The sequence below is a fragment of the Arachis hypogaea genome, chromosome 12 (assembly GCF_003086295.3).
Source record: "Arachis hypogaea cultivar Tifrunner chromosome 12, arahy.Tifrunner.gnm2.J5K5, whole genome shotgun sequence".
Lineage (NCBI taxonomy): Eukaryota > Viridiplantae > Streptophyta > Magnoliopsida > Fabales > Fabaceae > Arachis > Arachis hypogaea.
The window spans coordinates 39,599,997-39,614,426 of record NC_092047.1 but is presented as its reverse complement, the minus strand read 5'-3'; the positions used below and the strand labels follow the sequence as shown (position 1 = coordinate 39,614,426).

At 39.4% G+C, this 14,430-nt stretch overlaps 1 non-coding gene across 1 annotated transcript; it reads right to left on the bottom strand.

Moving 5' to 3' along the window:
* Positions 1-13,346: 13,346 nt before the first annotated feature.
* On the bottom strand, positions 13,347-13,453 carry LOC112731154 (small nucleolar RNA R71). The gene has a single exon (XR_003166945.1). It is a non-coding gene; the product is annotated as a small nucleolar RNA R71 (small nucleolar RNA).
* Positions 13,454-14,430: the final 977 nt, after the last annotated feature.

Sequence of the window (14,430 nt, the reverse complement as noted above, 5' to 3'; positions counted from 1 at the left end):
CTCCTAAACTCATGTCCCCACCACAAGATTGACTAGTTGGTGTTGATTAGCTATTTCTGCCAAGGCAGGAAGCCTCAAGACAATACTATATTAGATACTGCGAGTAATGGCTCTCTGACTAAGTACAAAACGGCGACAGAAGCGTGGCAACTGATCGCCGATCTAGCTGAGTCTACCCAGAATGCAAGGCACAGCAATAACCATCTCAAGGCTATTGCGGAGGTTTCCTCTAGTAGTGAAACTGCTGCTCTCACAAAGACTCTGGGAGAGATGACCAATATACTGAAGCAGCTTCAGCTGAATCAACAGCAACCTTAGCCTCCTCCACAACAATAGTGTCAACAGTTGGTTCCTTAGAGAGTGTGTGGAATATGTGCCCGCTATTCTCATTACACTCATAAATGTCCACAACTCCAACAAGAAGACAACACTTTGGCGACTACTAATAGTTACTACAACCGCCCGAATCAAGGGTACTATCAACAAGGCGGTAATTATAACCAAGGTGGGAACTATAATCAGGGTTGGCAAGACAACTCCAACCAGGGATGGAGAGATAATTCCAACCAAGGGTGGAGGGACAATTCCAACCAAGGATGGAGGGACAACTACAACCAAGGAGGCAGAGACAACGGTGAAAATCAGAGGTGGAACAACAACAACAATCAGCAGAACCAGTATCAACAGAATCCTCCTTACCAACAGCAGAACCAAGGCCAGCCTTACCGAGCACCTCACCAAAGGCAATCCCAAGCTCCTCAAAAAAACCAACAGCAGGCCCTTCAAATTACTTACCCCCCATTCCTCCTCTAATGATGAGATGCTTTGCTCTATTGCACAAGGACAAAAAGACCTCCAAAGTACAATCAGCTCTAGCATAAATGGTCTTACCTCCACTATACAAGCTCTCCTATCCCGCATGGAGCCACCATCTACCCCCAACAATCAACCTTCAAGCTCTAGTGCACTTCTTTCTCAACCTTTACCCAACCCCAAAGGTGGAATCAATGCCATTACTTTGAGGTCTGGAACCACATTGCAAGAGATGAGTCACGAGGAGCCAAGCTTAAAGGAAGACATTCAAGTTGAAGACATTGTTAAGGTAGAGGATGTTGAAGAAGAGGATGAAGTACAAGACATGGTTGAAGAAGAAACGACTCAACCAAAGAATGGAGCACCAAAGGAAGATGAAGTTACAAGAGAAGCCATTCCCATTCCTTTTTCACACCTTGCTAGGAAACCCAGAAAGCAGATAGAGCTAGACCCCAAGATGGTGGAGATCTTCAAAAAGGTTGAGGTAACCATTCCCCTTTTTTATGCTATTCGCCAGATACCTAAATATGCTAAGTTTCTAAAAGATTTATGCATGAATAAAGATAAAATACATGATTTAGAAACTATTCCTCTAGGTAGCTCTATTTCTACTTTAATGGGTGCCATACCGAAAAAATGTAGGGATCCAGGTCCATGCATGGTTACTTGTACTATTGAGGGTGTACAATTTTTTGACTGCATGTGTTCTTTAGGTGCATGTATGAGTATTATGCCATTATCTGTATATGATGCTTTGAGGCTTCCTCCCTTAAAAAGGTCGGCAGCACATTTTATTTTGGCAGATAAAAGCATAATCTCGGTGGTTGGAATTGCTGAAGACGTGCTAGTGAGCATTAAGGGGTTGACATTCCCTATTGACTTCTACATTTTGGAGATGCCCCCTAATGACTCAGGAAGACCATCATCCATCCTCCTTGGAAGGCCATTTCTAAAGACTTCAAGGTTTAAATTGGATGTCTTCTTAGGAACTTACTCTTTTGAGATAGATGGCAGAGCAGTGAGTTTCAACTTGGATGAAGCTATGAAGCACCCACCGGAAGATCACTCCATCTTCCAGTGCGACATTATTGATGAGACCGTGGCTGAAGTCCACCAGGAAGAAGTAGAAGAGATGAACATGGAGGAATGTGCAAGTTTGGGGAAACCCTCTGAGCTTACTGAAGATACCTTGCCACCACCAATGGCTCCAGATGATCAAGTGCCTAGCCCTGAGCAGAAAATGGAATTGAAGCCCCTTCCACCCCACCTCAGGTATGCTTACCTTGAGGATAATCAGAAGCTCCCAGTTATCATTGCACGGAAACTCACTTCCTAACAAGAGGAGCAGTTGCTTAGTGTGCTGAAAAGACACAAGAAAGCTATTGGGTGGAGCTTGCCGTATATAGTAAGCATCAGCCCTCAAAGTCTGTGAGCACCGTATATTTTTAGAAGAGGGAGCAAGGCCTGTCTGTCAACCTCAAAGGCGGTTAAACCCCACCATTTTAGAAGTTGTCAAGAAGGAAGTGACCAGACTACTTAAAGCCGACATCATCTATCCAATCTCGGTTAGTGAATGGGTCAGCCCAGTATAGGTGGTACCAAAGAAGTCTGGTGTCACAACAGTGAAGAATGAGCATGGGAAACTCATGGCTACTAGAGTGCAGAACTCCTGGAGGGTGTGCATTGATTATAGGCGTCTCAACCAGGCCACTCGCAAGGATCACTACCCACTGCCTTTCATCGATCAGATGCTTGATCGCCTGTCAGTAAATCACACTACTGTTTTCTAGACGGTTATGCTAGCTATTTTTAAATTCATATAACTCCTGAAGATCAGGAGAAAACTACTTTTACATGTCCCTTTGGAACGTATGCATATAAGAGAATGCCTTTTGGCTTATGTAATGCACCGGCTACGTTTCAAAGATGCATGATGAGCATTTTCTCAGATCTTCTTGAGAACTGTATGGAAGTTTTCATGGATGATTTTAGTGTGTATGGTTATTCGTTTAACCTTTGCTTGGATAGTTTAGCTAGAGTATTAGACAGGTGTGTTAGTTCAAACCTTGTATTGAATTTTTAAAAATGTCATTTTATGGTAAAACAAGGTATTGTTCTAGGACATGTTGTTTCTAATACTGGTATTTTAGTTTATCCAGCAAAAGTAGATGTTATTTTTGGTTTACCTTACCCCTCCTCCGTGAGGACAGTCCGTTCATTTCTTGGTCATGCAGGTTTCTACCGGCGATTTATCAAGAACTTCAGTAAGGTAGCACTGCCTTTATCCCTACTGTTGCAGAAGGACGTTGAGTTTGAGCTGAGTGCGGACTGCATGGAAGCGTTTGATAAGCTGAAGATCGCATTGACCCAAGCACCTATTATGAGATGGCCCGACTGGAGTCAACCATTTGAGATAATGTGTGACACCTCCAACTATGCAGTAGGAGTGGTGCTGGCTCATCGCGAAGGTAAGGACCCTTATATAATTGCTTATGCTTCTAAGACCTTAGACGCTACTCAGTCTAATTATACTACCACTGAAAAAGAGCTTCTGGCTATTGTTTTTGCTCTGGATAAATTCCGAGCCTACTTACTTGGTACTAAGGTGGTAGTATACACAGACCATGCAGCTCTAAAATATTTATTAGCTAAAAAAGAGTACAAACCAAGGTTAATACGTTGGATATTATTGCTACAAGAATTTGATTTAGAAATCAAAGATAGGAGTGGTTCCCAAAATTTAGTAGCGGACCACTTGAGTCACCTTGAGCACCTTAAAAATGACTCCGCTCCTATCAATGATGCTTTTCCATTTGATAGCTTGCACGCAATATCTGAGGTGGTTCCTTGGTACGCACCTATAGCTAATTATTTGGTTAGTCGTACATTCCCTCCTAATTTTACTAAGCATCAAAGGGACAAGCTTAAAAGCGAGTCCAAGTATTATATATGGGATGACCCATATTTATGGAGATGTGGTGCTGACCAAATAATTAGAAGGTGTGTGCCATAATCAGAATTCCAGTCCATTTTAGAGGCCTGCCACTCTTCTGAGAGTGGTGGATACTTCGGTCCTCAAAGAATAGCTAGAAAAATTTTAGACTGTAGATTCTGGTAGCCCACACTATTTGAGAATACAATTGCTTTCTGTGAATCTTGCTCCCATGCCAGAGGCTTGGGAATATATCCAAGAGGGATGAGATGTCCCAACAACTTATGTTGTTCTATGAAATGTTTTATGTTTGGGACATTGACTTCATGGGTCCATTTCCAAACTCTAGTGGTTTCTTATATGTATTGTTAGCTGTTGATTATGTGTCTAAATGGGTGGAAGCAATTTCTACCCGTACTGATGATGCTAACGTTGTTATCTCCTTTGTTTGAAATAATATTATCTGTCGCTTTGGATCACCACGAGCAAGCGTAAGTGATCAAGGCACTCATTTTTGTAACAGGAGATTGACAGGTCTATTGAAGAAACATGGCATTGTTCACAAGGTGGCGATGGCTTACCATCCCCAGACCAATGGACAAGGCGAAGTGTCTAACAGAGAGATAAAGCGTATCATGGAGAAGATCGTCAAGCATCATAGAAAAGACTGGAGTACCAGGCTTGCAGATGCGCTTTAGGCTTATCGGACAGCGTACAAGACACCAATCAGAATGAGTCCCTTCCGCCTAGTTTATTGAAAGGCTTGTCACCTCCCAGTGGAGGTGGAGCATAAAGCTTTTTGGGCGGTACGAGAATGCAACATGAGATTAGAGAGAGCCAGAGCTGAAAGAAAGTTGCAACTACAGGAATTAGAGAACCTTCGCCTAGAAGCATATGAGAACTCCAGGCTCTACAAAGAGAGGGTGAATGCTGTGCATGACAAGAATATCAAGAGAAGAGAGTTCAGACCTGGCTAGTTGGTTCTTCTTTACAACTCCAGGTTGAGGCTCATGCCAGGCAAGCTGAGATCAAGATGAGAAGGCCCCTATCGGGTGGAAAAGGCTGAGCCATATGGCGTCTTCCACCTGAGTCATCCTTCAAGCTCCAAATTCATCAAAGTCAATGGCCACCGCTTGAAATTGTATCATGGTGAGAAGATGAAAAATAATAAGGAACTAGAGATCTTCCTCTTAGAGGATCCACCAACAGAAGAAGACTGAGCTTGTGGACCATCCAACTTAAGGACGTAAAAGAAAAGTGCTAGGTGGGAGACAACCCACTATGGTATGATCATCCCTTTTTGTTCTTAGTTTTATTTTGTTTTTATCAGTGTTAAGTCATAAATTCTGCATAATCACTTGCATTCTGCATAAAAAAAATCTTCGACGCACAAGCATCTGTGATGCGTACGCGTCATGCGTGACTGCGCAAAATATAGGGATTGAATAGAGAGTTAGGCGGGAGTTGAGCATGAATCGTGCTTTGCGCACAAGCAAGTCCACGCTTACGCGTCTAGGACGCGTACGCGTGGCCATGGAAATCGGCGTACATACGTGTTTGAACAGAGAGTTGTGATGGTCTGGCGCTGGAACTGTGCTAGAGGCACAAAATCACTCACGCGTATACGTCCTTGACACGTGGGCGTCATTTTCAGTTTATGGAGGCACGCGCACGCGTCGTATGCAATTTTGGCTCCCAACACAGAATGAACAGAGAGTTGTGCGTGCGTGGGGCTGGTCTTGCACGACTGGCACGACCAAGGGCATGCGTACGCATGCCAAACGCTTACACGTCGCCTTCATTTTTGCGCAACCCACGCGTACGCGTGGGGTACGCGTGCGCATCACATGCACCGCATCACTAAACCAGCGCGCCACCTTGTTTCAATTATTTCCTCCTCCCAAATCCTAATTCTCTTTCAATCCTAATTCTTTCTTCTTTCTTCTTCCTTCTTCCCCTCTTCTTACTTCTTACTTCTTACTTCTTTCCTCTTCCCTTTTTTTTTCATCTTCTTCCTCAGGTTTCTTTTCTTCCTCTCCTCTACTCTTTCATTCTTCTTTTATTGATTGAATTTAATTATTTTTTTTCTTTCTTCTCAATTTTATATTAGCTTAGTTATTTATGATTTCTTTTTCATTCTTTTATCATGCATTTTTATGTTGGTGTTGGAGCTTTATTTGGGTCTTATTATATTTGAGCTTGTGGATATTATGAGGAGTAATTTGACAATTGACATTTTATTTTGGGTCTCATATACACTTGGATTAATTATTTTAATTCCTATTTTAACTTGCACACCAAGTGTTTGTGAAAAAGCTCTCATGGCATGTTGAATTCTTTTCTATTTTCTTCTTACACTTTAATGCCTCTTTTTCACAAATCTTGCAATCCACATGTATTGAGTATATCATTCACAATTTTCATCATACAAGTACTCATTATTTTATTCCATGTGATACTTATTGTTGAAACTCATGCCTCTTTCATGCATGCCATAAACCCTCTTGCATCTAATTGTTATGAATTGCCTTCTTGATCTTAATTGATGTCTTACCTACATGTTGTAGCTACCATGTATTTAAGCTATTATCTTTTTTTGGCATTTATTATCACTTGAAATTTCTTCCTTCCGGCTTTTAGCAATCTATATTTAACATTCTTCCTCTTTCTTTCTTCCTTAGGATGGGTACCAAGAAAGGAAAAGAGAAGGCTATTGACAAGACACCGGTAAGGAAAGGCACTAAACGAACCATGGCTAAGGCACAACCAACTACAAGCGTTAAGCCACCCACGAAGCGGGTGAAGCGGACAATCAAAGTTGATGAGGCAGAAAAGGTGTTTCCTGCTAGGGACTCTGCACGATTCACTAACCGTTTCTGTGAGCAAATGTTCCCTATCCTGGCTGAGAGAAACTAATGAGCACCTACTTATTCTTCCAACCCACTTTGTTGATTTTGTGGAGCCCCTCATTGAAAGGAGACAGTGGGATTCTTAAGGAGGCAGCCGCAGGAGGCCAATCTATCATGGGTAGTTGAATTCTACTCCAACTTTCACTCGCCTACCCTGCAGTCTGTATATGCTCGTCAAAAGCAAGTACTTGTCTCCGAAGGGACCATTCAGAGAGTATTGGATCTTCCACCTAGCCCAGAGGGATTGGACGCCTATCAAGAGGCCTCTCTCAAGTGCTAGACATACCAGTTTGACTGGAGTAGCGTCCTTAGAGTCATAGCACAACCTGGAAGCACATGGATCTATGGACAACATCGGACTCGACCTAAGAGTATCTCAGCTCCTGCACTTACCTAAGAGGCTTACGTGTGGGCACAGATTATGTCCCACTATAATTTTTCGAGCACTCACGAGTCCACCTTCACTGCAGACATGGTTGTTCTCATCTGGTGCATTCTTATAGAGCAGCCCCTCAACTTACCCAGACACATCTGGCAGGCCATGGGACACGTGCAAATTGCGGGCAACCTACCCTTTCCCGCATTGGCTTCGGATCTTGTCTCTGCAGCAGGAGTCTCCTATAGCACTGGGGATACCAAAGCCATGATCCCAAGGGCTGATCAGTATGTCCAAAACGGAAAGTATACCAGACCCCCAATACCCTTTGCTAGCCGACATCCCGGCCAATCTTTAGACACTCCTCCTACGTCTGCCCTGCCATCACCCACACCTCCTACACCATCCACTACTCAGATGTTCCTTCAGATCCTTCAGAGGTTAGACTATCAAGACCGGCAGATGGAGCGAATGGAACGCCGCAACAAGCGTCGATACACCTATCTGAAGGAGCTCATTGTTAGTACTCACCCACCTCCAGAAGAGAAGGATACCCCGGACTCCACTTCACCTACCCGCACCGAGAGCCATGACGAGCCCGACAGTGGAGGTGATGCTACCAGCCCCACCTTACTCCTTACTGATGGCACGGAGGACCGAGCCAAGCCTTAAGTGTGGGGAGGTCACTACCTGACTTTCAGAGGTAATCTCTCTCTCTCAACACCAATATGTTACTTTTTCTTTTGATAGATAGGATAGATTGCATGATAATAATTGCTTACATATATGTTCTGCTTGGTTGAAGTAATGAGTTTCTTTTCAAGACACTATTTTATAGTATTTCACTAATTTAAATTAAAATTTGTGTTAAACTTGTTTGAAGATTGTAATTTGGAACATGGTTTCTAGCTAAGAACACACAACCTGTGAGATTTTGAGCTTAATTATATGGTTACATTATTTAACCATGACTTTCATTCTTATGTGTTTTCTTCTCTATGATTGCAATCTATGACTTGTTCCATTCTATATGTCCATTGTTTAGTGTATATTCATGCATACATGTGATTGAGGCCATCATTTGATATTTGCTCACTTATCCCAAATAGCCTATCATTCCATTTACCTTTGTTTGCCACTTTGAGCCTTTTCAATCCCCATTTGTTCTTTATATTACCATATCACTAGCCTTAAGCAGAAAAATAATTAATTATCCCATTTGAATCTTTGGTTAGCTTAAGATAGAAATTGTGTGTCAACTAAGTATGGAGAATTGTGGGAACTTGGGTTAATAAGAATGTGTTTTGTTTTTATTGACAAATTTTGATAATTTGGGTGCTTGCTCATGTGAAACTATAAAAACCATATACATTGATATACTATGCTTTTATTTAAAAAGAGAGAGAGAGAGAGAGAGAAGAAATAAATGAATAGGGGACAAAATTACCCCAATGTTAAGTCTAATAAAAGATCATTGCATATGTGATGAACTTGAAGAAAATGTTGATACATGAGTATGTGAAATATACAAAAGTGAAGCTGTGGGTAGCTAGGCATGATTTTAGAATTATATAGAGTGTGTGTATGTTAGGTGAGAACTTAGATTAGTCAAAGATTCAAATTATAGCTCACTTGGCCATACATATATCCTCACCCTTACCTTAGCCCCATTACAACCTTGAAAAGACCTCATGATGTTTGCATTTGTACACTAGATATTTGTTGATTGGTTAGATGAAGAATAAAGTTTTAGAAAGCATGACTAGAGGAGACTAGAGTGGATTAACCCTAGACACTTGAGAGATTAGAGTGCATATACACTTCCAGTGAGGGTTCAATGCTTGATTCTGTGTTCCTAGCTTTCATGAGCTATCTTCTTATAAGTTTATTTGCCTCTTTTTGTGTGATTTGAATTAGTGGAATCTGAATTTTGTTTGTCTTGGAGAACTTGTTCAATTTTAACCAAGTAGGTAAAAACATCTTAGCATATATTTGCATTCATATACATAGGTTGCATTGCATTGTATTGCATGAGTCTTATTTCCCCCATTCATTCTTTTGGCCTCCTTGAGCTTAGCATGAGGACATGCTAACGTTTAAGTGTGGGGAGATTGATAAACCACTATTTTATGGTTTATCTTGCTAAATTGAGTGGTTTTTATCAGTTCTTTGCACACTTATTCATGTAATCCGCATGTTTTACATTCACCTTCCTAATTTTGTTCTATGATTGAAAACTTGCTTCCTAAGCCTTTAAATTGTCAATTTTTAATTCTCCTTTATGCCATTCGATGTCGTGATCTGTGTGTTAAGTGTTTTCAGGCTTTATAGGGTAGGAATGGCTTAGATGATGGAAAGGAAGCTTGCAAAAATGGAAGGAACACAAGGAACTAAGGAGCTAACCAGCGAGGATCGACGCGCACGCATGGCTCATGCGTGCGCGTGACTTGGCGCATTCCACAGTGACGCATACTCATAACTAACGCGTATGCGTGCTGAGCGAAGTCGTACATCGACGCGTACGCGTAACTGACGCGTACGCGTGACACGCGCAGAAGACCATTGACACGTACTGATGAGCGGATAATTTATACGCTTTTTGGCATTGTTTTTAAGTAGTTTTTAGTATGTTTTAATTTTTAGTATATTTTCATTAGTTTTTAAATAAAAATCACATTTATAGACTTTACTATGAGTTTGTGTATTTTTCTGTGATTTCAAGTATTTTCTGGCTGAAATTGAGGGACTTGAGCAAAAATCTGATTCAGAGGCTGAAGAAGGACTACAGATGCTGTTGGATTCTGACCTCCCTGCACTCAAAATAAATTTTCTAGAGCTACAGAAATTCAAATGGCACGATCTCAATTGCGTTGGAAAGTAGACATCTAGGGCTTTCCAGCAATATATAATAGTCCATACTTTACTCGAGTTTAGATAACGCAAACTGGCGTTCAATGCCAGCTTTCTGCCCTATTCTAGCGTTAAACGCCAGAAACAAGTTGCAAAGCAGAGTTAAACGCCAGAAACAAGTTACGAACTGGCGTTCAACTCCAAGGAAGACCTCTACATGTGAAAGCTTCAATGCTCAGCCCAAGCACACACCAAGTGGGCCCCAAAAGTAGATTTCTACATCATTTACTTATTTCTGTAAACCCTAGTAAGTAGTTTAGTATAAATAGGACTTTTTACTATTATCTAATAATCTTTTGATCATGTTTTTATGATTGAACCCTCTTTGGGAGGCTGGCCATTCGGCCATGCCTAGACCTTGTTCTTATGTATTTTCAACGGTGGAGTTTCTACACCCCATAGATTAAGGTGTGGAGCTCTGCTGTTCTTCATGAATTAATGCAAAGTACTATTGTTTTTCTATTCAACTCAAGCCTATTTCTTCTCTATGATATTCATTCGCACACAAGAACATGATGAATGTGATGATTATATGACGCTCATCACCATTCTTACCTATGAATGCGTGCCTGACAACCACTTCCGTTCTACATGCAAACAAGCTTGAATGTGTATCTCTTAGCCTTCTGATTCACGATCAGAGTCTTCGTGGCATAGGCTAGAATTATTAGCGGCCAGTCTTGAGATCCGAAAAGTCTAAACCTTGTCTGTGGTATTCCGAGTAGGATCTCGGAAGGGATGGCTGTGACGAGCTTCAAACTCGCGAGTGCTGAGTGTAGTGACAGACGAAAAAGGATTACTGAATCCTATTCTAGCAGGATCGAGAACCAACAGATGATTAGCCGTGCAGTGACAGCGCATTTGGACCATTTTCACTGAGAGGACGGGATGTAGCCATTGACAACGATGATGCCCAACATACAACTTGCCATGGAAAGGAGTATGAAGGATTGGATGAAAGCAGTAGGAAAGCGGAGATTCAGAAGGAATTAAGCATCTCTACATGCTTATTTGAAATTCTCACCAATGAATTACATAGGTATCTCTATCTTTATTTTACGTTTTATTTATCTTTTAATTATTAAAACTCTATAACCATTTGAATCCGCCTGATTGAGATTTGCAAGATGACCATAGCTTGCTTCAAGCCGACAATCTCCGTGGGATCGACCCTTACTCATGTAAGGTTTATTACTTGGACGACCCAGTGCACTTGCTGGTTAGTTGTGCGAAGTTGTGACAAAGAACTAAGATTATGAACGTGCGTATTAAGTTTTTGATGCCGTTACCAAGGAATGAACGATCACGATTTCGTGCACCAAGTTTTTGGCGCCGTTGCCGGGGATTGTTCGAGTTTGGACAACTGACGGTTCATCTTGTTGCTCAGATGAGGTAATTTTATTTTATTTTTAATATTTTTATTTCTTATTTTCGAAAAATACAAAAAATAATTTCTTCTTTTTCGTTTTACCCAAAATAATTTTCGAAAAAAAAAACAAAAAAATCAATAAAATCATAAAAACCAAAAATATTTTGTGTTTTTGTTTGATTCTTGTGTCAAATTTTAAGTTTGGTGTCAATTGCATGTTTTAATTTTTCTAAAAAAAAAAATTCGAAAATTCATGCATGTGTTCTTCATGATCTTTAAGTTGTTCTTGATGATTTTATATGTTTGATCTTTAATTTTTCTTGTTTTGTGTCTTCTCTTGTTTTTCTAATGCATTTTAGAATTATTAGAGTCTAAACATTGAAAATTTCTAAGTTTGGTGTCTTGCATGTTTTTCTTTTCTTAAAAATTTTCAAAAACATGTTCTTGATGTTCATCATGACCTTCAAAGTGTACTTGGTGTTCATCTTGACATTCGAAGTGTTCTTGCATATTTTTCTTGTTTTGATTCATAATTTTTATGTTTTGCATCAATTTTTGTGTTTTTCTCTCTCCTCATAAAAATTCAAAAAAAAATATCTTTCCCTTATTTTTCTCATAATTTTCGAAAATTTGGATTGACTTAGTCAAAAATTTTTAAAATTTAATTGTTCCTTATGAGTCAAATCAAATTTTCAATTTAAAAATTCTATCTTTTTCAAATCTCTTTCAAAAATCAAATCTTTTTCATTTTTTCTTTCATAATTTCGAAATTTTCAAAATTTATTTTCAAAATCTTTTTCTTATTTCTTTTTCATATTTTCGAAATTAATACTAACAATTAATGTGATTGATTCAAAAATTTTAAGTTTGTTACTTGCCTAGTAAGAAAGGTTTAATCTTTAAATTTTAAAATCATATCTTTTTGTTTCTTGTTAGTCAAGTAATCAACTTTAATTTTCAAAATCAAATCTTTTTAAGTTTCTTTTTCAAATCTCTTTCAAAATAAATCTCAATCACATCAATTTCAAAATCTTTTCTAACTTCTTATCTTTTCAAAATTGATTTTCAAATATTTTTCAATTAATCTTATCTTTTTATTTGATTTCTATCTTTTCAAAACTACCTAACTAATTTTCTCTCTCTAATTTTCGAAAACTCTTCCCCACTTTTTCAAAATTCTTTTTTTAATTAAATATTTGTTTTAAATTTTAATTTAATTTAATTTCATTTTTCTTCTTAAAATTTTCGAATTTTAACTTTAATTTTAAATGTTTTTATTTTACTCTATTTAATTTTCAAATTCTTCCTTCTCTCATCTCCTTCTAATTACTTATTTATCTACTAACACCCCTCTTATACTCAAAAATTCGAACCCACTCTTCTCCTCTGTGTTTGAATTTTTCTCTTCTCCTTCTTATATTCTTCTCTTCTTATACTTACATAAGGAATCTCTATACTGTGACATAGAGGATTCCATATTTTCTTTTGTGTTCTCTTCTTTTTCATATGAGCAGGAACAAGGATAAGAACATTCTTGTTGAAGCTGATCCTGAACCTGAAAGGACTCTGAAGAGGAAGCTAAGGGAAGCTAAAGCACAACTCTCTGGAGAAAATCTGACAGAAATTTTTGAAAAAGAAGGAGACATGGCTGAAAATAATAACAATGCAAGGAAGATGCTTGGTGACTTTACTGCACCACATTCCAATTTAAATGGAAGAAGCATCTCAATCCCTGCCATTGGAGCAAACAATTTTGAGCTTAAACCTCAATTAGTTTTTCTGATGCAACAGAACTGCAAGTTTCATGGACTTCCATCAGAAGATCCTTTTTAGTTCTTAACTGAATTCTTGCAGATCTGTGATACTGTTAAGACCAATGGGGTTGATCCCGAGGTCTACAGGCTTATGCTTTTCCCGTTTGCTGTAAGAGACAGAGCTAGAATATGGTTGGACTCTCAACCTAAAGATAGCTTGAACTCTTGCAATAAGCTGGTCACGACTTTCTTAGCCAAGTTCTTTCCTCCTCAAAAGCTTAGTAAACTTAGAGTGGATGTTTAAACCTTCAAACAGAAAGAAGATGAATCCCTCTATGAAGCTTGGGAGAGATACAAGCAACTGCCAAAAAGTGTCCTTCTGACATGCTTTCAGAATGGACCATCCTGGATATATTCTATGATGGTCTATTTGAATTATCTAAGATGTCATTGGACCATTCTGCAGGTGAATCTATTCACCTAAAGAAAATGCCTGCAGAAGCTCAGGAACTCATTGACATGGTTGCAAATAACCAGTTCATGTACACTTCTGAAAGGAATCCTATGAGTAATGGGACGCCTCAGAGGAAGAGAGTTCTTGAAATTGATACTCTGAATGCCATATTGGCTCAGAATAAAATATTGACTCAGCAAGTCAATATGATTTTTCAAAGTCTGAATGGGTTGCAAGCTGCATCCAATAGTACTAAAGAAGCATCTTCTGAAGAAGAAGCTTATGATCCTGAGAACCCTGCAATAGCAGAGGTGAATTACATGGGTGAACCCTATGGAAACACCTATAATCCCTCATGGAGAAATCATCCAAATTTCTCATGGAAGGATCAACAAAAGCCTCAACAAGGCTTTAATAATGGTGGAAGAAACAGGTTTAGCAATAGCAAGCCTTTTCCATCATCCACTCAGCAACAGACAGAGAATTCTGAGCAGAATCTATCTAGCTTAGCAAATATAGTCTCTGATCTATCTAAGGCCACTTTAAGTTTCTTGAATGAAACAAGGTCCTCCATTAGAAATTTGGAGGCACAAGTGGGCCAGCTGAGTAAAAGAGTCACTGAAACTCCTCCTAGTACTCTCCCAAGCAATATAGAAGAGAATCCAAAAAGAGAGTGCAAGGCCATTACCTTACTTGGTGTGGCTGAACCCAAAGAGGAGGAGGAGGACGTGAATCCTAGTGAGGAAGACCTCCTGGGACGTTCACTGACCAATAAGGAGTTTCCCTTTGAGGAACCAAAGGAATCTGAGGCTCATCTAGAGACCATAGAGATTCCATTGAACCTCCTTTTACCATTCATGAGCTTTGATGACTATTCCTCTTTTGAAGAAGATGAAGACATTGCTGAAGAGCA